Genomic DNA, 23,243 nt, shown 5'->3' on the forward strand with positions numbered 1-23,243 from the left:
GGAGATCAAAACCTTCGGGCAACTATCTATTGATTTTTTCTGGGCCAGAAGGAGTCCTCCCTAAGAAAACGGAGTCCGGGAGGCACACGAGGTGCCCACAAGCTTGCCCTCCGCCACCAGGGGGGTAGGGGGCGGTGGCAGGGCTTGTGGCCGCCTCGTTAGCTCTCCGCACTGCTTTTTATTTTTCTGATTTTCCAAAAATTCCAAAACGGAAGAAATTTCCTATTGGAAAAGTATCGGAGTCCAATTTATTACCAAAACAGATACATCTTAGTTTTCAAGGTGTGAAACAGGCTGATAAAAATCCCTTATGTACTCCTCTGGAGTTATGACATTGATGATATTGGTCTCAACATTTGTGGGAGTACCAGAGATGTAATGCTTGATTCTTTGCCCATTTACCACTCTAGGAAAATTTCCTTCCGTGTTATTGATTTTGATGGCACAGGAACGATATACTTCCTCGTCAACATAGGGACCTTCCCATTTAGAGAGAAGCTTGCATGCAAAGAATCTCAAACGAGAATTGTATAGCAAGACATAATCACCTACATTGAACTCTCGTTTCTGTATTCGTTTGTCGTGCCATCTCTTAACCTTTTCCTTGCAACTTGGCATTCTCATACGCCTATGCTCTCCATTCATCTAACGAGATGATATCAAACAATCGCTTCTCACCGGCAAGTTTGAAATCAAAGTTGAGCTCTTTGATTGCCCAATAAGCTTTGTGTTCCAGCTCAAGAGGTAAATCACATGCCTTACGGTAAACCATTTTATACGGTGACATGCCCACGGGATTCTTATAAGAAGTCCTATAAGCCAATAGTGCATCGTCAAGTTTGCTAGACCAGTTCTTTCGAGATCTATTGACGGTCTTTTGTAAGATCAACTTGATCTCCCTATTACTCAACTCAACTTGACCACTAGACTGAGGATGATAAGGAGATGCAACTCTATGGTTGACATCATACTTAGCTAGCATCTTGCGGAAAACACCATGAATGAAGTGTGAATCGCCATCAGTCATCAAGTATCTAGGGACTCCAAATCTTGCGAATATGACTTCTTTAAGCATCTTAATACAGGTGTGGTAATCAGCATTAGTAGTGGGGATAGCCTCTACCCACTTAGTAACGTAATCCACAGCAACTAAGATGTGAGTGTACCCATTGGGACTCGGGAAGGGTCCCCAAACATCAAATGGTTCGATGACAAGTGAATAGTTCATAGGCATTTCCTGACGCATACTGATGTTCCCTATTCTTTGGCATTCGTCACAAGACAAGACAAACTTACGAGCATCCTTGAAGAGAGTGGGCAAATAGAAACCTGATTGCAATACTTTATCGGCAGTTCTATCTCCAGCATGGTGTCCTCCGTAGGCTTCGGAATGACACTTCTGCAGGATCTGTCCCTGTTCATGTTCACGCACACAACGTCTAATAACACCATCTACTCCTTCCTTATAAAGGTGAGGATCATCCCAAAAGTAGTGTCTCAAATCAAAGAAGAATTTCTTTATTTGCTGATAGGTGAAACTGGGTGGTATGTATTTGGCTACGATATAGTTTGCATAATCGGCATACCACGGTGCACTAAGTGTAGTGCGGACGACATTTAATTGCTCATCAGGAAAGCTGTCATCAATAGGTAGTGGGTCATCAAGGACATTCTCTAGCCTAGACAAGTTATCTGATACAGGGTTATGCGCACCCTTTCGGTCAATGACGTGCAAATCAAATTACTGTAGCAGGAGAACCCATCTGATCAGCCTAGGCTTAGCGTCCTTCTTCTCCATGAGGTACTTAATAGAAGCATGATTAGAGTGAATAGTGACTTTGGAGTCAACTATGTAAGATCTGAACTTTTCACATGCAAACACGACTACTAAAAAATCCTTCTCCGCAGTGGCATAGTTTCTTTGGGCACTGTCTAGAGTTTTACTAGCGTAGTGAATGACATTCAACTTCTTGTCAACTCTTTGACCTAGAACAGCACAAACAGCATAATTACTAGCATCACACATGATTTCAAAGGGCAAGTTTCAGTCAGGTGGTTGAACAATAGGTGCGGTTATCAAAGCCTTCTTAAGTATTTCGAAAGCTTCCTCACAATCCTCATCAAAAACAAAAGGAACATCCTTCTGCAAGAGGTTGATAAGAGGCCTAGAAATCTTAGAGAAGTCTTTAATGAACCTTCTATAGAAACCAGCATGACCTAGGAAACTTCGTATACCTCTGATATCTGTGGGGCAAGACATTTTCTCAATTGCACCAACCTTAGCCTTATCAACTTCAATGCCTATCTCAGAAATTTTGTGTCCTAAGACGATACCTTCATTAACGATAAAGTGGCACTTCTCCCAATTCAAGACGAGGTTGGTTTCTTCGCATCTCTGTAAGACTCGATCAAGGTTGCCGAGGCAATCATCAACGGAAGACCCGTAAACGGAGAAGTCATCCATGAAAACCTCGACGATCTTTTCACAAAAGTCAGAGAATATAGCCATCATACATCTTTGGAAGGTGGAAGGTGGATTACATAAGCCAAAAGGCATACATATATAGGCAAAGGTACCGAAAGGGCAGGTGAAAGTGGTTTTCTCTTCATCAGATTGTGCAACACGTATTTGTGAGAAACCTGAATAACCGTCTAGAAAGCAAAAGTATGTGTGCATTGATAGCCTTTCTAGCATTTGGTCTATAAACGACAAAGGATAATGATCTTTCCTAGTTGCCTTGTTCAGTTTCCGGAAGTCTATCACCATTCTATAGCCGGTAATAATCCTTTGTGGGATTAGTTCATCCTTATCATTAGGAACGACGGTGATACCTCCCTTCTTAGGTACGCAATGTACTGGACTTACCCAATCACTATGAGCAACAGGATAAATGATTCCTGCTTCTAGAAGCTTTAATATTTCTTTTCTAACGACCTCTTTCATCTTATGATTCAATATCCTTTGATGATCAGCAACTGGTTTGAAGTCGGGATCAGTTTTAATCTTGTGCTGACATAGAGTAGGACTAATACCCTTAAGATCATCAAGAGTATATCCAATAGCAGCGCGGTGCTTCCTCAGAGTTTTTAGTAACTTCTTCTCTTCGCGCTCTGAGAGGAGAGCACTAATAATGACATGATATATCTCCTTCTCATCAAGATAGGCATACTTAAGAGTATCCGACAACTGTTTAAGCTCGAACACAGGATCACCCTTTGGTGGGGGAGCATCCCCAAGCAGTTCAACAGGCAGATTATTCTTGAGAATAGGATATTGTTCTAAGACAATTTTATCTATCTCATCTCTCTCCTCCATATGCATATCATTTTCATGCTCAAGCAGATATTGCTCTAAAGGATTCATAGGAGGTACGGAAATAGAGGCAAGAGTAATAATTTCATCTCTACCAGACGACTCTCTTTCATGGGGTTGTCTTCCAAACTTGGAGAAGTTAAATTCATGAGACACACCCTCGAAACTAACTGTGACAGTCTGCTTAATGCAATCAATGTGAGCATTGACAGTGTTGAGAAAGGGTCTACCAAATATGATGGGACAAAAGCTATCTTGTGCAGTACCAAGGGCGAGGAAATCAGTAGGATACTTCGTCTTACCACACAGGACTTCTACGTCTCTCACAATTCCCAGAGGGCAGATAGTGTCTCTATTAGCTAGCGTAATAGTGACATCAATGGGTTCTAACTCAGCAGGTGCAATCTCATCTTTGATCTCATCATATAGAGAACGGGGTATTGCACTAACACTAGCTCCCATATCACATAAACCATGGTAACAGTGATCTCCTATCTTAACAGGAACAACGGGTAGGCGACCTACAGGTCCGTGTTTGTCTTTCGCGTGAGGTTTAGCAATTCTAGAGGAGTCCTCACAGAATTTGATAACATGCCCATCTATGTCTTCGGCAAAGAGATATTTGATAATAGCAACACTAGGTTCAACTCTAATCTCCTCAGGGGGTGCAAGTGATCTAATGTAACCCCTACGTATCACAGTTGGAGCTTTAGAATAATCCTTTATCCTAGCAGGGTATGGTGGTTTCTCAGTGTAAGCACAAGGAACAATAGGATCACTAAAAGCAATGACTTTCTCCTCAACTAGATTGGTTTTGGCTATGTTGCTTTCTACAGGAGGATGATATTTAAACCACTTCTCTTTGGGAAGATCAACATGAGCAGCAAAAGATTCACATAGAGAAGCTACTATCTCAGAGTCAAGTCCACACTTAGCGCTAAAATTTCTAGAAGTGTTTGTCTCAACAAAAGATTTAATGCAATCAAACTGGAAATTCATACCTGACTCCTTACCTTCCTCCAGCTCCCAATCTTCAGAGTTGCGTTTTATTCTCTCCAATAAATTCCACTTGTGATCAATATCCTTCTTCATAAAAGAACCGGCACAAGAAGTGTCAAGCATGGTACAATCTTCATGAGAAAGCCGGGCATAAAAGTGTTGAGTGATGATTTCTCTCGAGAGTTCATGATTGGGGCATGAATATAGCATTGATTTAAGACTGCCCCAAGATTGAGCTATGCTTTCCCTGTCACGAGGCCAAAAGTTATAAATAAAGTTCCGATCACAATGTACTAAATGCATAGGATAGAACTTTTGATGAAATTCCAATTTCAACCGATAGTAGCCCCATGATCCAGTATCATCACATAGCCTATACCATGTAAACGCCTTACCCTTCAAAGATAAAGGAAAGACTTTCTTCTTTACCTCATCGTCGGGCAAACCTGCAAGCTTAAATAAACCACAAACTTCATCTACAAAGATCAGATGCATGTCTGGATGTGAAGATCCATCTCCTATGAAAGGATTAGCCAGTAGTTTCTCAAGCATACTCGAAGGAACTTCATAAAAGATATTTTCGGTAGGTACCTCATGTTCAAGAGCAACTCCTCGTGCTTCCATTCGTGGTGAAGATACCCCGAACAAACTCTTCAAAGGAATAGTTTCGATAGTGACAAATAACAATAAATTTCAGCACAGTATAAAAATGTTTCCTTACCAATTTCCACTTACCAAAGGCGCTTCACTCCCCGGCAACGGCGCCAGAAAAGAGTCTTGATGACCCACAAGTATAGGGGATCAATCGTAGTCCTTTCTATAAGTAAGAGTGTCGAACCCAACGAGGAGCAGAAGGCTCTGATAAACGGATTTCAGCAAGGTAATAACTGCATGCACTAAAAGTAGCGGTAACAAGTGATTGTGTAGGCCAAAATATGGTGAACTGTTATGTAGTCGACATTCACATAACACCACTAGAGGAAAAGACAACATACAACATATCAAAATACCGAACGAATATCAAATTCACATGACTATTATTAACATGACTTATCCCATGTCCTCAGGAACAAAAGTAACTACTCACAAAACGTAATCATAATCATGATCAGAGGTGTAATGAATAGCATCAAGGATCTGAACATAAACCCTTCCACCAAGTAATCCAACTAGCATCAACTACAAAGAGTAATCAACCCTACTAGCAACCTTACAAGTACCAATTGGAGTTGCGAGACGAAGATTGGTTACAAGAGATGAACTAGGGATTGGAGAGGAGATGGTGATGATGAAGATGTTGATGAAGATGCCCCCCCACTGATGAGAGGAGTGTTGGTGATGACGATTGCGATGATCTCCCCCTCCGGGAGGGAAGTTTCCCCGGCAGGATCGTACTGCCGGAGCTCTAGATTGGATCTGCTCAAGTTCCGCCTCGTGGCGGCGGCGAAACCTCGAAAAAGCTCGCTTTTGATTTTTTCTCGACCAGGACGCTTCATATAGCAAAAGAGGGGGGCTAGTGGGCCGCCAGGGAGCCCACAAGCCCCCACTCCGCCACCAGGGGGGTGGCGGTGTCAGGGCTTGTGGGGCCCTGGCAGGCCCCCCCCCTCGATAATTTTTTCGCCCAGCATTTTTTATATAATCCAGAAAAAATCCACGTATCTTTTCAAGGCATTTGGAGATGTGCAGAATAGTGGACTAGGATTTGCTCCTTTTCCAGTCCAGAATTCCAGCTGCCTGAATTCTCCCTCCTGAAATAAGCCTTGCAAAATAAGAGAGAAAAGGCATAAATATGGTACCACAAGTAATATAACAACCCAAAAAGCAATAAATATCAACATGAAAGCATGATACAAAATGGACGTATCAACGGACTCGCTAAAGGATGTGATGTCGCGGCATGCCGCGTCATCGCCTGCTCTAGCTTGTTCCTGGCTCGGCTACGCTAGCGGTCGGGGAGGGGGTTCCATAATCCCCTCCCCACCCTAGTTCGGCATCACGCTAATGCGGTAGTGCGCTTCATTGACAGGTGAAGTGTGGTTATTATGTTTTCCCACAGAAGAACTGCACACCCCCCCAACACCCCTAAGACAGATAGTGGGGTCACGTGTGTGATGGACTCGTCGTGGCATGTTGTAAGTGCATTTAGTGCCCCTTAGTGATTTCGGTGGTTTGAAGACTTATAGGCTAAGAGACTGATATGTTTGTGAGTATACACATGTTCTATAAGTCGCTAAGGAGTTTGAGTTATTCGACTAATATCAACCCCTAAAAATGTATGTCTTCGGATGAAGACTTTGGTCATTCCTTGAAGACTTTGATCGTGAATAAATTGCGAAGAAATTGATATTCCTCATGAAGATATTGAAGATGAGGAATTCGGTGTGTCCAAAACAAAATACACTGTATACTTTGAAGCTTAAAGATTTACTCTTTCTGTTTCATTTTATTTATACTTGAGTCATAGGAAGATCGTACTATTAAAGGGGTCGAGGTAAATCTATGGAACGAATTTCCTCATGATGCTCATCCCAAACCTACATCGACCAAATCCTCAAAGTGAGAAACATGAGAGACATGGCGACTTTCATAGTTGAAAGTTCCGACCGTTGTCGCACCTTGTGCCACCTGTCCCAGATCTTATCCACCCAATGGTCATATTATTGAAGGGCATTTATGTCAAATCATGTCGGGATGCTCCCAGGCTATAAATAGCCAACCCCCACAACCACTAGCTGGTTGGCTGCTCTGAGAGAAACTGACACTATTCATTTAGAGCAACCCAAATTCCTCAAAGCCTTTGAGTGAAAATCATCAAGTGAGTAAATAGCCCAAACACCCAAGTCCAACCCAAAATACAAGTGATTGAGCATTATTGAAGAAGTTATTCCTGTGTGGAACCGATGCGTGTTACCTTTGAGGACTATGCATCCTCAAGACGGCTAGGCGTCATGGTCTAATGCATCTAGCAGTCAATTGTAGGTCGCCGGGTGACCGAGTTTGTGAGGGTATGACCCAAAGACTTACCACAAGTGTTGGCCAAGGAATGTGTTTCCTTACCTCAAGGAGAATATGGTAGGGACTGTGTGTCCTTTGGTTTCTATACCAGCTAGCTCCAAACCAGACATACAACTGTCACATCAGTTGGAACTGAGTCATCAACAACAGTCTTCATCGAGCTACTGGTTGTATTTCCTCAACAGTCTCATTTCATCAAAAGCATGTTGAAGACTTTCATGTGTATTGTTTGAAGAATTTGACTAAAGACTTTCTCTAAATTTCCTCACCTCAAATTCTTCACCTTCTTAGCCTGTACTTGTGACCTGTGCAAACGGATTCTATGAAACCATGCTGAGTACTTTGCTGTAGACGTTTTTGCACTTCTGACTTTGTACTATTTCCACTGCACTCAGTTCACGGCTGAGGACTTTCCTCACTAGGAATTTCCTGAGTGATGAAATAGTAAAAATCGCCTATTCACCCCCCCTCTAGTCGATATAACACACTTTCAATTGGTATCAAAGCAAGGTACTCCCTTGTTCTGTGTGATTTTGGTTTAACCGCGTGGAGTTTTAGTTATTTCGAACGCATGTATGATCAAGGTTACTGCAGGATGACCTACCTTCGAAGGAAAGGACTTTCCCTACTGGAAGACCAAGATGCAGATTCATCTTCAGGCTATTGACAATGATCTCTCGTATATTGTGGAAAATGGTATTCCCCCCATCACTGCCACTAACTCTGGTCACTACATTGCTGACTGTCCTCGTTGGGTGAAAGAATCAGAGAAGAAGAAATAGAAGGATGAAAGTTCTGATGACTCAAAGAAAAACAAGAAATCTTCAAAGTCATCATCCACAAAGTCCTCATCGCACAAGAAAACGAGTTTCAGAAAGTCTCGGGCACTTATTGGCAAGGAAATGGATTCTAAAGAAGAAGGTTCTAAAGTAGAGTCAGAGTCTGGCGTGGCGAGTCTTGCACTGGCTACCACATTCGTCAGCAAGTCGATCTTCAACCTTGAGGAAAATGACAACGCCAACTACACTAATGAATATGTTGATGTCTTTGCTCCAACCTATTGCTTCATGGGAAAGGGTTGAAAGGTACCAAACCAAACTTCCACCTCTGATTCCAGTGAGTGTGAACCTGATGATTATCAATAACCCAGTTACTATGAACTTGCTAACTTTGCCACTAAGCAAGAGTGCTATTGAAAAGCTTCAGAAACTGCTAGACAGAAGCGATGATCTATTGAATGATGAAATGAATCGTACTCAAGTCCTCACTAAAGATGTTCAAAGTCTTCAGTCTAGATTTGATAGTCTTCAAGATCGCTATGGCACACTCTTGGCTGATCATGAGGAACTTTCCTATGAATTTATTCAAAGGGAGCTTGATCTTGAGAAGTTAAGAATGTCCCACGATGATCTTAGAATGGAAAATGATTCATTGCTTGCTCAACAGATCAGTACAACTCAGGTAGAATTCATTCCACCATGTCTGAAATGCATCAAGCGTGAAACTGCTAATTCTTCACACGAATCATCAAATGCTTGTATCGCTACAAACTCTTCAACTGTTACTATGGTATCAAAGTCTTCACTTGTGGAAACCACAAATGCTACTGATGAAAATGCAGGATTGAAGGAATTGTATGTGACACGCATATACAAAAGTCTCAAAGGACATCAAACCCTTTCAAATGTGCTCAAAAAGCAGATCCTGAATAGGAACCCAAGGAAAGAGGGCATTGCCTTTGAGAGCGAATTGAATGTCGATGGATCATACTGGAAACCTGAGCAGTACCCCAAAACCTCATGGGTTGCTGCTAAAGGCTCTCCCATTGATGCATCTACTCTAATAGGCTTTAAATGTGAAATGTCCTATTCCTCTGATGAGTCATTTGAGTCCAACTATAAACTGTTCAAAAATCAATCTGGTGAAGTATTTTCTCGATATGTTGGAACTAACTACATGAATGGATCTCCCTTGAGGAAAATCTGGGTCCCCAATAGTTGCTTGGAAAACCTTCACATGAATTTCCTCTTGACACCACTAGTGAAGAACCAGAACCCCAGATCAAACTCCTCAGGTGGACCGATGTCTTCACGAGTATAAAATTCCTCAAATGGTCATAAATATGCTCGTACTCGCACTAATGCTTCTGATATGCAGGGAAACTACAAGGGACATGAATATGAGCATTATTCCTCAAATCATTATGTTGGTAAGTCCTCAAAGAATATCTCTTCCTATTCATTTGAGTATTCTAACCCCCTTACTGTGAAAAGAAGTGCATTAGCTTCAATGTCTCCATTCTCATATGGTGCTCATAGGATGATGAACTCTTTGCCATCCCTTCATATGTGGGTGGTGAAGAAATCTACCTAATCACTTCTGCAGGACAGGTCTCCAGATGAAAGTCATCATCTCAAGAATTTGCTGGAGACCTTAGTTAATTTCTTGATTGGACGCAAGCTAAAACATGATGAAATGATAATATTTAAGACGTCCTCAAATTAAATGTTTATGATGAAATACTTGTGTGATGAAATTGATATCATATTCTTCAAGTCTGATGCATATGAGATGGTAAGTTGTACTAATTCATCTGCATGATAACAAACTCAAGAATACAGAGTGGGTTCTTGATGGTGGTTGCACAAATCACATGACTGGTACTAAGAGCTTATTGATGAATATACCACTGACACCATCACGACTGAAGCAAATCACTTATGCTGATAAAGGTAAAAGCAAGGTATTGGGACTTGGTACAGTGGCTATCTCTAAGGATCGACACATGGACAAGGTCATGCTTGTTGAATCCCTTGGGTTTAACCTTATGCTAGTGTCAGTGCTTTGTGATCTTCATATGATTGTCATCTTTGGAAAAATATAGATGTGTAGTCTTCATGGAATCTCGCAAATCCAAAGACTTCGAAGGCTTTAGCAGAGGAGACTTGTATATTGTTGATTTTTCCACAGGTCCTCAACCAGGCACATGTTTACTAGCAAAAACCTTAGAAGGCTGGCTATGGCATCGACGACTTGGTCATGCAGGCATGATGAATTTGCACACACTCGCGAAGAAGAAGCATGTCATTGGCATCGAATCTGTCAAATTCCTCAAGGACCATCTCTACGGTGCTTGTGACTCTGGAAAAATGACCAGATCCAAACACCCCTCGAAAACTATCATGACTACCGCTCGTCCATTTGAATTACTTCACATGGATCTGTTTGGACCTACTCATTATGCTACTCTAACCGATGTAGCATCTTTATATGGCTTTGTCATCCTTGATGACTATTCTCATTATACTTGGGTATACATCATTCTGTATAAAACTGAAGTGCAGGAAGTCTTCAAACGATTTTCCTCAAGGGCCTCGACGAACTTCGGCGTCAAGATCAAACACCTCAGGGGTGATAATGGGACAAAATTCAAAAATACTGGTCTTCATGATTAACTTGATGAACTTGGTATTACTCATGAGTTGTTTGCTACTTATACTCCTCAATAGAATGACGTCATTGAACGCGAGAACATGACTCTGGTTGAAATGGCACAGATTATGCTTGAAGAATATCAGACTCCACGTTGCGTTTGCTCTGAAGCAATCAACACTACTTTCCACATCATCCACAGAGTATATCTTCACAAATTACTCAAGAAAACATCATATGAACTCCACTCTGACAAGAAACCCAATGTAAGTTATTTCAAAGTCTTCGGTGCAAGATGCTGGATTAGAGATCCTCACCATAGCTCAAATTTTGCACCTAAAGCACATGAGGGTTTTATGCTTGCTTATGGAAAGGACTCGCACACCTACAAAGTCTTCAACACCTATCATAACAAGGTTGTTGAAACTGTAGATGAGCGGTTCGATGAAACTAACGGTTCACAAAGAGAGCAACTGCCTCCTGTGCCACATAAATTTACTCCTGAGGAAGCTATTAAGCTCAAGACTACTGAAGATATCATTCCTACTAAGGAACAACCCCTTGTTGAACAAGTTGTCCCCAACAGCGATGAAATTCAAGCAGGTGCACCTAAGGAAATGCTACAGATCAAATTCCTCGGCCCAACCAAAGTCTTCAACCAGCTCATCCAAGGATTGCAAATGAAGTGGAACTTGACAAAATTCTCGATGACATCAATGCGCCAGGTCCTCTCACTCACTCAAAAGCTTCACATTTAGCTAACTTTTGCGGGCATTCCTCTTTTGTGTCTATTACAGAAACCTCAAAAGTTGTTCGAGCCTTCATGGAACTTGAGTGGATTCAAGCTATGCAAGATGAACTTCTTCAGTTCAAGCTAAATGACGTATGGGAACTCATCAAAATAACAGATCCTCGCAAACATAATATCATCGGCACCAAGTGGATCTACGGAAACAAGCAAGATGAGGATGGTCAGGTTGTGAGGAACAAGGCACGGCTTGTAGCCCAAGGCTACACCCTGGTTGAACGAATTGACTTTGATGAAACTTTTGCACCTCTTGCTAGACTTGAAGCTATTCGAATATTACTTGCTTGTGCTAACCATCACAATATTACTCTATATCAAATGGATGTGAAAAGTGCATTCCTCAATGGTAAGATTGAGGAAGAAGTATATGTTTCTCAGCCCCCAGGTTTTGAAGACCTGAAGAATCTTCACAAAGTCTTCAGACTCTAAAAGGCACTCTATGGCCTCAAGTAAGCCCCTCGGGCGTGGTATGATACATTGAAGGAATTCCTCATGAAGAAAGGCTTCAAACACGGTTCACTTGATCATACTCTTTTCACAAAATCCTATGACAATGAACTATTCATGTCCCAAATATATGTTGACGACATTATTTTTGGTTGTACTGACAAATGTTACAGTGATGAATTTGCCTACATGATGGGTGAAGAATATCAAATGTCCATGACGGGGGAGCTGAAATTCTTCTTAGGTCTGCAAATTCGCCAACAACACTATGGCATCTTCATATCTTAGGAGAAAAACCTCAAGGAAGTCGTGAGGAAATTCAGCATGCATGAATGCGATGGCATCAAGATACCTATGCCTACCAACAGCCACCTCTGCACTGACAATAATGGTATAGATTTCGATCAGCAGGTATATCGTTCTATGATTGGCTTTCTGTTGTACCTGTGTGCATCTAGGCCACACATTATGCTTAGTGTTTGCATGTGTGCACGTTTTCAAGAAAAACCGAAGGAATCACACCATAAGGCTATGAAACATATTCTTCGGTATCTAGGTCACACACCAACACTAGGATTATTGTACCCTAAGGGCTTAAACGTTCATCTCATTGGATATTCTGACTCTGATTATGCTGGTGATCATGTGGATTGCAAGTCAACATCAGGCACATGTCATTTCCTCCGATGATCCTTAGTTTGTTGTTGTTCAAAGAAGCAGAATCGTGTATCACTCTCCACTCCTAAAGCTGAATACATTGCTGCTGGATCTTGTTGTGCTTAACTGCTATGGATGAAGCAAACCCTCAGAGATTACGACATCAACATGAAGAATGTGCCCCTCTACTACGACAATGAGAGTGCAATAAGATCGCCTACAACCCAGTACAACATTCGAAGACCAAGCACATCCAGATTCATCATAATTTTCTTCATGATGATGTACTAAAGGGAAATATCATCATCGACCATGTGAAGACTGATGGATAGCTAGAAGACATATTCACAAAGCCCTTGGATGAGAGAAGGTTTTGCAAGTTTAGATGTGAGCTAAATATCCTAGAATCTTCAAATGTTTTGTAAACATGCACACATCCTAACACTTATGCAAATTGCTGACTTAGATGTGCAACACACGAAGTAACGATTTTCTTCAACCAATGAAGAATATAACTCTAAGTGTGAAGAAATTAATGAAGAATTTGGTTCTCAGGGCCCTACGACGATTGTACGCGGTGCTTGAAATCATCATTCTTATACTATGGGTCACGCCACCACCAAACTTTGAAATTCTTCAAATTGGAAATTCTTCAAAGTTGAAATACTTCAAATCTGAGACTTTTCACAAAATCCTCAAAAAAATTTAAAGTCTTCAAAATATCTAATTCTTCAAAAAAAATGGTGATGATCTTCATTGACTATATATTATATATTAAGCTTTCAATGTCCTCAACAACATTCACTTATTGCCAAGTCTTCAATTTGATATTTATTCTAAATGAATGTGATCGGACCCGTCTCCCCTCTATGCTAAGCTCAACCCAGTCTATTCTCAATTCTTCATATGTGTTCTATTTGACACTCGATCAAAGTCCTCACTGAATCCTTGTCAGCTGAAGACTTTGAATCAAAATACTCCAAATTCAAAAAAATCATTCTAACGTCACCACTCTAACTGCACCCACTACTCATGATAGGATAACCACGATCTCCACCGCTTCGATCGTTGGTAGCACGTGTCACGCAGTGAGAAAAAGGGCAAGGGCAGATTCGTCCGAAATATTCGCTTCTCACCATTTTCACATGAGCTATAAATAGCCCCTTACCCCGTTCAATCAAAAACTATTGTCTCCCTCTCGACTCCTCCGCTCGAGATCAAAAACTAGCGTCGCCGCTAGCATCCTCGTCGCCGATGAGGAACAAGTTAACTCCCTCGACCTCGCCGTCGCCGGACTCACGCCGACCGCGGATCATCTTCCTCCTCCGCCGCCGTAGTTGTCTTCAGTCGCCAAGTTAGGGCACTGAAGATCTGAATCGAAGAACTTCTGTTTTTACTTCCCCAGTTCATCGAGTTCTTCATTCACGATAATTAAAATCCTATTTTACTGTCCCTATTTGATTCATTTATTCTCTTTGGATTTTTGAAATCAGTTTTTCCTCAGAAAAATCTCTCAGCTGTGCACACGCATGTCTAGAACACTTGATGAATTTTACTAAGCCCCTAAATTCTTCACGAGATTTCTCAATTGTGTAAATTGTCGATTCTGCACAACTCTGGAACCCAAGATTAGAATGGTTAAGTAAATTTTCAAATTCCTCAACACACTGGTCAAATTCCTCAACGTAAGTAATTTTTCAATTTCGTCAAATCTGAGAATGCATATGACCTCACCAAATTCTTCGCATCTATACTCTGTTCACACGTACAAAATGTTAGCTGATGAATCACTAGGTTCTCATCAACTTAACTCATTTGCAACATTTCTTGAAGAAACATTACCCATGTGATCAGATTCCTCAAGAATAAAAATTCGTCAGCCAAAACCTCAGCTGAAGAAAATGGAGGGAGACAGAGAACAGAAGGGTGGCAAGAAAGTGGAACAGAACACTGCTTTTGAAATGCGAGAGGAAATATATGCTGAGTACTGCACGCCAGATGAAGAAATTCATGGAAAAGAGACCATGGCAAAACACAAGATAAGGCTTCAAAGGATCGAACGATGATGGGCAAAGGAGTGGAAGGAATACAGGTATGTCACTCCAAAATATGCCAAGAAGTTTTCCCTCAAACCTCCTTGCAAAAGATTGCCATATGGAGATCAACAAACAGCACATCGCACCAGTGTAGCCGCAATTTAGGACTATCTAACGAAAAAGACAAGTATTTATCTAAACTACAGAAAAAGGCAAAAGTTGTTGTAACATAGTCTAATGAGGATTCTGCTGCTACCGCTGCTGCTGTCACTTCTTCGGCTGTTGAGGCCTCTGCTACGGAACTACCTCACAAGAAGGTCATGATGAAGAAACCAAGTCTCAAGGAAAAACCCTCAACAACACTATCAAAAGAGCAAATTCCCCAGGAAGTTGCAACTACGGTTGCCAAGTCCTCAAGTGCAGCAAAATCTTCACCTCCACTAAAGTCACAGCTCAGGTAGCATCTTGCAGAAAATCCAAGTTCCTGAGTACCATCTGCCTCAGGTTCAGCTCTCAAATCTTCACCTGGCATACTGAAGACAAAGATGACTACTGGAAGAGGAGCAAGGCCAAGCCCAAGCAAGGTTGTCAACATTCCTTTTGCAGTAGAAGGAAGTGAAGAATATGATGATGAAACTCTTCAAGCCATCATCAGAAACAAGCAAGAAAGGGTTGCACAAGCTACTGAGAACACCTTTCCCCTCGCGCTGGATCCGAAAGTTGTGTTGAACTTCATGAACCTTTGGTATGAGGATCCAAACACACCAATTGATGATTTGAAACTTCCACTTGGACTCGGTCATATGGTCACTTCATTCATCAATGAAGCAAAATGGAAGGATCAGCAAGCCAAACAAGATCGGGCTGCAAAGGTTAAAAAGGAGAAGTACTTGAAGAAAAGCATCCTTAATCTCACGCTTGAGAAACTTGTTTCTACTCAGGGAGAGCTGAAAACCCTCACTGACACATACAAAAGTCTTCATGCAGACCGAAAGGGTGTCAAAGTGAGGTTTGTCAAAGCCACAACTGATGAAGTTGATGAATACAATAGCAGGGTTGCAGCCCCAAAGCTACCAGAAAATCCTCAGCCCAGCTATACTGTACAATTGCATGATTCTAATGAAGATGAAGAAGCAGCTGCTGATGAAATCACTCTGCATATTCCTGCTGAAGAATCTGCCAAGACTGACATTACTCATGCTATGCCTGATGAAACTGCTCCTTCACCAATGTCTTCAAAGGTGAAGAAAGTGATTCTTCCGTCTACATCAGACATGAAGAAAACAAAATCTGCTGAGAAGAAAGCAAAGAAGAGAAAGGCATCAAAACCATCAAAGTCTTTACACGCAAAATGCCTGAAGACTCTACCAACTACATCATCAGCTCCACTGGATGAAACTCCCCTTAGTGTTGCACCATCATATATGATTGTAACATTCGGTGAAGACCACATCATTCCAGAACAGGATGATGAAATGGATGACAATCGCACACTAATAGATGAGGAATTTCAAGGAGATCAAATTCCTCAAGTCTCAACACCTCCTCCTCAAAACCAAAAAATGACTATAGATGAAAAGGAGGTTGATGAAGACATTGACAGCAACACACCAGTTGTCCATGATGAGTTTTTAGAAAAGGCTTACCAAACTCGCCAATGACCACTCAAATTCCTCAAACTCCTGCAGCCACTGAAATTTTGACTAGCTCTGAAGAAAAGAGCTCATATGTGAAATCAGCACCAGACCAAGAATCAGCTGCATCAGCTGAAGAAACTGAAAAGGAAACTGTTGTACCAGAAACTGCATCTGCTCCGTCACCACAGCAAATTCCTCAAACTAAAGAACAAGCCCATGATGAAAATGCCTCATCACAAGATAAAAATACTTCTGATGAAATGTAATTGTGGTTGCAAATCCTAAAACTGCAATTGTGGTGGCCAAAACTCCTTAAGATGATCAACATCATAATCTTCAACCAAAGCATCATCAGCCCTTCTCAAAGAGGCCCAAGTTTCATAGGGAAGACTTCTATGATGAAAATCATTTATTTACTAGAGAAAATCCTTACGATAGGCTTCGTATCAGGCATAGAAAGTTCTGGATCAGAACTCAACTTAATTAATATGCTTCTGTGCTTTGTGGGAAAAGGAAGATATTTTATCACACCACATTCCTCACTTTGACATGGAGGAAATTCCTTGCTTTACCCTAGTACTGAGTGTTTTTCATGAAGCAGGGCTACTACCATTCTGCATAGATATCGGTGGCTGGAATATAGACATTATTATTCAGTTCTATGCCACACTACATATCTCAGGTGACCCCAAAGACATCAACTCTTGGGTCTTGGACTGGATAACACAACACACTCATTATAAAGCTCCATCCAAAGAATTGCTTCGAGCTCTACCTATCTCAATTCTTTCAGATGAAGCAATCAAACTGTATGATGAAAGAGCGTTGCCAAATCAGCTCATGGAGCTCCTCATGAAACAATTGGCTCCCGGCCAACCTCCAAGGACTAGATTCCTCGTGAAGGAATTGAAGTATGTGCCCAGAACTGTCTACAGAATACTGGCATATTCCATCAAACCTATCAAAGGGCATGATAAGGAAGAAGATGTTGTTGGTATCATGAAGAACATCATGTTCAACGTCATACATGGCATCAAAATGAACCTTCTCGATTTGTTCTTCAGGACTTTGGCTGATAATGCATTGTCACCATTTGAGCTGAAGATTTATGCGCCTTGGATCATGAGATTCATCAGGAACAAATCCCCATCCACTATCAAGCTCACTATCAGAATCACCTCGGTTATCTGCCACCTCTCAAAGTCATCAAGAAATCTTTTGAACCAGTTGAAGGCAAATGAAAGTCAGTGATTGATGAAGGAAATCATTCGCTGGATGGTTAATTTTGCAAGGATGCTTCCTATTCCTCATACGGTGAAACTGCCACTCAAGTATCAGATGGCAGAGCAAAACCTCCAAGCCCAACTGCCCCAAGGTTGATGACTAACAGAGAACTTCTCTTCAGTCTTCATGAGAAAGTCGGTCACAATCACAAGTGGGTAAAATGCGAGTTTGGCTCCATTGTGAAAACCCTCAAGGAGACTCAAAATGTTGTGAAGAAAAATCACTATTATCCTCATAAGGTATTTGATCGCACTTGGGCCATATTGTCTCACCTGAAGACTCCAAAGGAACTTGAAGAATTGGAATTCACTCGCGACATTGATTGGTCATGCCCACCAAAGAAGAAGTTCAAGGATATTCTAGTTCCTCACTTAGTGGACAACTCATTTTCTTCATTCCGCACTGCTGATTCAGATGAAGAATGTGCGGATACTACAACTGGACCAACAAGGAAGTCTGACTCGAAAAATGCTCACGCCTCTAGCTCAGCACAGAAGTGAAGTTCTTCATGGGTGTTAGTCCTCGGTTTTGTCCCTTTTCGTCACTTGATGATAAAGAGGGAGAAATCTGAGAGTTACTCTTCAAGCGGGATAAATTTATGGGCTTATAAACTTTATTAAGTTACAAACTCTTGGCTCTTCTGAAGTTTTTTATGTAATGAGTAGTAACTTAAGCTCGACGGTTTTCTGACACTTTTGAAGGTTTTTCCTCGCATGCTTATTCCTCAAAGTTAATTAATGCATGCATGCTGAAATTCGTCAGACACCATTTTTCATCATGCATTTCAAATTCATCATACTATATGTCAAATACACGCATGAATTACAAAATACGGGGGGAGATCTCCATGATATATATCATCAATGTGTATTTGCTGTACAAAGCAAATTCCTCAAAACAAACACATCTTCAGGGGGAGTTTCTCTGTATCTTACCTTCAAATTCCTCAAACTCAGTACTTCATTTCATATTACTATCCCCGTTGAAAACTTAACCTATTTTTCGTCAACCACCAAAAAGGGGGACATTGTAATTGCGTCCAGTGCCCCTTAGTGATTTTGGTGGTTTGAAGACTTATAGGCAATGGCACTGATAGGTTTGTGAGTATACACACGCTCTATAAGTTGCTGAGGAGTTTGAGTTATTCGATGAATATCGACCCCTAAAAATGTATGTCTTCGGGTGAAGACATTGGTGATTCCTTGAAGATTTGATCGTGAAGAAATTGCGAAGAAATTGATATTCCTCATGAAGATATTGAAGATGAGGAATTCAGTGTGTGCCAAAGAAAATACACTGAAGACTTTGAAGCTTGAAGATTTACTCTTTCTGTTTAATTTTCTTTATACTTGAGTCGTAGGAACATCGTACTATTAAAGGGGGTCGAGGTAAAACTACGGAACAAATTTCCTCATGATGCTCAACCCAAACCTACATCTACCAAATCCTCAATGTGAGGAACATGAGAGACATGAGGACGTTCAGAGTTGAAAGTTCCGACCGTTGCCGCACCACGCACCACCTGTCTGATATCTTATCCACCGAACGGTCATATTATTAAGGGGCATTTATGTAAAATCATGTCGGGATGCTCCCAGACTATAAATAGGCAACCCCCACAACCACTAGTTGGTTGGCTGATCCGGGAGAAACACACACTAGTCCTTTTGAGGAACCCAAATTTCTCAAAGACTTTGAGTGAAAATCATCAAGTGAGGAAATACCCCAAACACCCAAGCCCAAACCAAAACCCAAGTGTCTGAGCATCACTGAAGAAGTTATTTGTGTGTGGAACCCATGCTTGTTACCCGTGACGACTGTGCATCCTCCATATGGTCTAGAGCATCCAGCAATCAATTGTGAATCGCTGGGTGATCGAGTCTGTGAAGCTTTGGATGTCTGCCCTGAAGACTTACCATGAGTGTTGGGCGAGGACTGTGTGTCCTTAGCTCAAGGAGAATATGATAGGGACTGTGTGTCCTTTTGTTTCAATACCAAGCCGCTGCAAATGAGACGTACAACTGTCACAACAGTTCGAACTGGGTCATCAACAATTGTCTTCATCGAGCTACTGGTTCTATTTCCTGAACACTCTCATTTCATCAGTTGCATGTTGAAGACTTTCATCTATACTGTTTGAAGAATTTGACTGAAGACTTTTTCTGAATTTCCTCACCTCAAATTCTTCACCTGGGATATTTTTCACCTGCTTATCCTATACTTGTGACCTGTGCAAACCAATTCTCTAAAATCACGTTGAGTACTTTGATGTAGACGTGTTTGCACTTCTGACTTTGTACTATTTCCGCTGCACTCAGATCACGACTGAGGAATTTCCTCACTAGGAATTTCCGCAGTTATGAAATTGTAAAATCGCCTATTCACCTCCCCTCTATTCAATATAACGCACTTTCACATGTCGTGTCATGGCCTGCTCTGTCTCATTCCTGGCTTGGCCTTGTCGTGGGTCGGTGAGGGGGGTCCAGACACCCCACCCCTAGCTCTGGCTCGGCCTTGCACTATTGCGGGAGTGCGCTTGGTTGGCAGGCCCAGTACAGGTCTTTTATTTTTTTGTCCCAAAACAACTGCACCCCCACATACAGCCCTAAGATAAATATTCCGGTGACGTGTGTGACGGACTCGCGAGAGCATGCGATGTCGCATCGTCGCCTGTTCCAGCTCGTTCCTGGGTCAGCCTCGCCGAGGGTGTGGGAGGGGTTCCATACCCCCTTCCCCACCCATGGCTTGGCCTCACGCTAATGCGGTAGTGTGCTTAGTTGACACACGCATGCGGTTATTGTGTCCCCTCCCAAAAGAACAGCACTACTCGACACCCGTAAGATAAAGAGTGGGGTCACGTGTGCGATGGAATCACCGGAGCATGCAACATCGCGACACGCCTCGTTGTCGCCTACTCCGACTCGTTCCTGGCTCGGCCTTGCCGAAGGTGGGGGAGGAATGTCCAGACCTCCCTCCCCCACCCTCATCTCGGCCTCGCTCTAACATGGCAGTGTGGTTTGTGGACAAGCATAGTGTGGTTATTCTGTTCCCCCCAGAACAACCGCACCCCCCCGACATCACTAAGATAGATTGTGGGGTCACGTGTGTGATAGACTCGCTTTATGCATGCGATGCCGTGTCACGTCGCGTCGTCTCCTACTCTGGCTCGTTCCCGGCTTGCCTCATCGGGGGTGGGGGTGGACCCCCTCCCCCACCCTCGGCTTCGCCTGAAGCTAAAGCGGCAATGCACTTGGTTGACAGGCGGAGTATGGTTATTCTGTTTTCCCCAAAAACAACCACACCCTCCCCCTAACATGCCTAAGAAAGATAGTGGGGTCACGTGCGTGATGAACTTGCTGACGCGGCACGCCTTGCCGTGCCTGATCTGGCTCGGTCCTGGCTGGGCCTCGTCGTGGTTGGGGAGGGTGGTCTAGATGAAGAACGGCCATAGTGCAGCAGCCCAGGATCGGATTGGACCTAAGTATCTAGGTGCAGCACTGGAAAAAAAATACAAAGGCAGAAAAAGAAATGAGGCCGAATTGGGATTTGATCCCAAGACCTCTCAAGTGGAGTTGCAAGGCACTTGCCAATGCACTGCTACACAACTTGTGGTGGAAGTAGAAATGGGTTACTATTGATGAACGACCCTACGGTACGGTGCAATTAAACGAAAACGAGGCAAAAATATATTAGCAAAGGTGGGATTCGAACTCAAGATCCCTTGGATGCGCATCTTCCTTCGTTACAAGTTGGACTACCAGGCAGGTTGTGTCCTAATTCAGCTTCGACGGGAACAAGTATATGTCGCGGGGTGGGGATTCACCTCGGGCTAGATCTACCGGTTGGTGGAGCTACGAAGGCAGGCCGATGGTCAACGGCCAAGGGCATGATGGGGACGGGCCCTGCCGGCGAGTTCCAGCCGGGAACGGGCAGATCGGGATGAGGGCTACCGGATCTGGGGATTCCAGGCACCAGAGGGCGAAGATGACAACATTTGGCGGCGGGGGGAGCTCCTGAGCAGCCATGGTTGTCCCCTGCAACTGCTTCCAGAGAGGGAAAGGTCATGGGGGAGAGAGAGAGAAACGATGAGGGGGGAGAAGTCAGGGCGAGGCACTCGCCTAGGTCATGGAGACGGCCGGCGGCGAGGCCCTCCGGCGTGGAGGCGCGGCGGGTGCTCGAGGCTCCAGTGGAGCACCCTCGCAGCGGGGCTACAGCCTAGTTCGAACAGCAGCACACAGGCGGCGGTGGGCTTGGGCAGGCTCGCGCTGGGCCTAGCGTGTTGCGCCTCGTGGTGGAGCGGGAGGGGCGCTCGAACCGTCAGATCTGGATCTGACGATCCAGATCGTGCTGGTGGTTGGTGGTGGAGCTGACAAGTGGCAGCGGGGCATTCGGCCGACGCAGAAAATGAGGAGGGAGGCGGCTAGAGCTACGTGGGGGCTAGGTACTAGGGTTTTCGGACCCATTTTTGGTAGGGGGTTGCCTATCTATGGTAGGGGACAGGGTTCGAGGGTTTTGCGTGATTTTGGACCCTCCGATCGCGATCGAACGGTCCGATAGAATGGGTTAGTTAGCTGGGGCTGCAGTGGGTTGTGTTAGAGAGGCTTGGTGGGGATGAGAGGGAGACTGGTGGCCCTTGACACGAGTTTTAAAAACAACGAACGCCCGACAATTAAACCGGTATAGTGCCGCTATATAATAAATGGTACAAATATCAAACGAGCTCCGATTGCGACGAAAATTGGCAGACGGCCCACTTGCAACATATAAAGACCACATGCCAAGTTTCGGCCCAATCCGAGAATATTTTCCACGCACTTCTAAGAACAAGATTTTACCTATGCCGCGGGCGCATGTGTGTATGGTTGGGCTCAAAACGGACAACGACGAATACGTAGAGAACCGACAACTAATAACGGATGAAGTTTTGAAAACTAGCGGCAACGGAGTACCGATGCAATGAGGATGATGCAATGATGAATGCGGCAAACAATCTAATCACTCGATGAGAACGGAATAAAAGGGGAATCTTCTGGAGCGTCGGTCTCGGGCTGTCACAGAAAAGGCGAAATGCAAACAACAAGGGGAGGTAGGTGATATAGTCACGTACTTGCTGCCTAGGGCAAAAGTGCGACTTAAACCAAAGCACAAACAGGGACAAACAAGAAACACACAACATGGCTCCATTTGAACCATCACACAGACTCGACTTCTCACAGGTGGCACACGTCCTATCCTACCCTAGGGGTTCTCGGGGAATAACCGGGCTTGCTTCTTGTCTTGGAGTGGAGTCCACCCAATATTGTTGGTCTTCTTTAGGTGTCGCTATATCCCTTGTTGTTGTTCGTCGAAACGATATGAGTTGAGATGGAAAGAGTCTTTGACAACTTCCCATATGGTGAGCTGCCGATGATGGTGGCTCCTCATGGCTATCAATGACAAGGTCTTTTATTGTCTTCATAATCCTGTCATTATCTTCTCATCTTCCAAGGAGTCGTGAGTCTTGAGTGGACGATCCTTATGCAAGGACATGGACAGGGCATGATTGAGTTCCGACCTATCGTTATGTTAATTGCAACTTCAACACCACGAGCGTGGGGTGAAGAGAACCGTTTTCC

The sequence above is a fragment of the Hordeum vulgare genome, chromosome 7H (assembly GCF_904849725.1).
Source record: "Hordeum vulgare subsp. vulgare chromosome 7H, MorexV3_pseudomolecules_assembly, whole genome shotgun sequence".
In the NCBI taxonomy this organism is placed as follows: Eukaryota; Viridiplantae; Streptophyta; class Magnoliopsida; order Poales; family Poaceae; genus Hordeum; species Hordeum vulgare.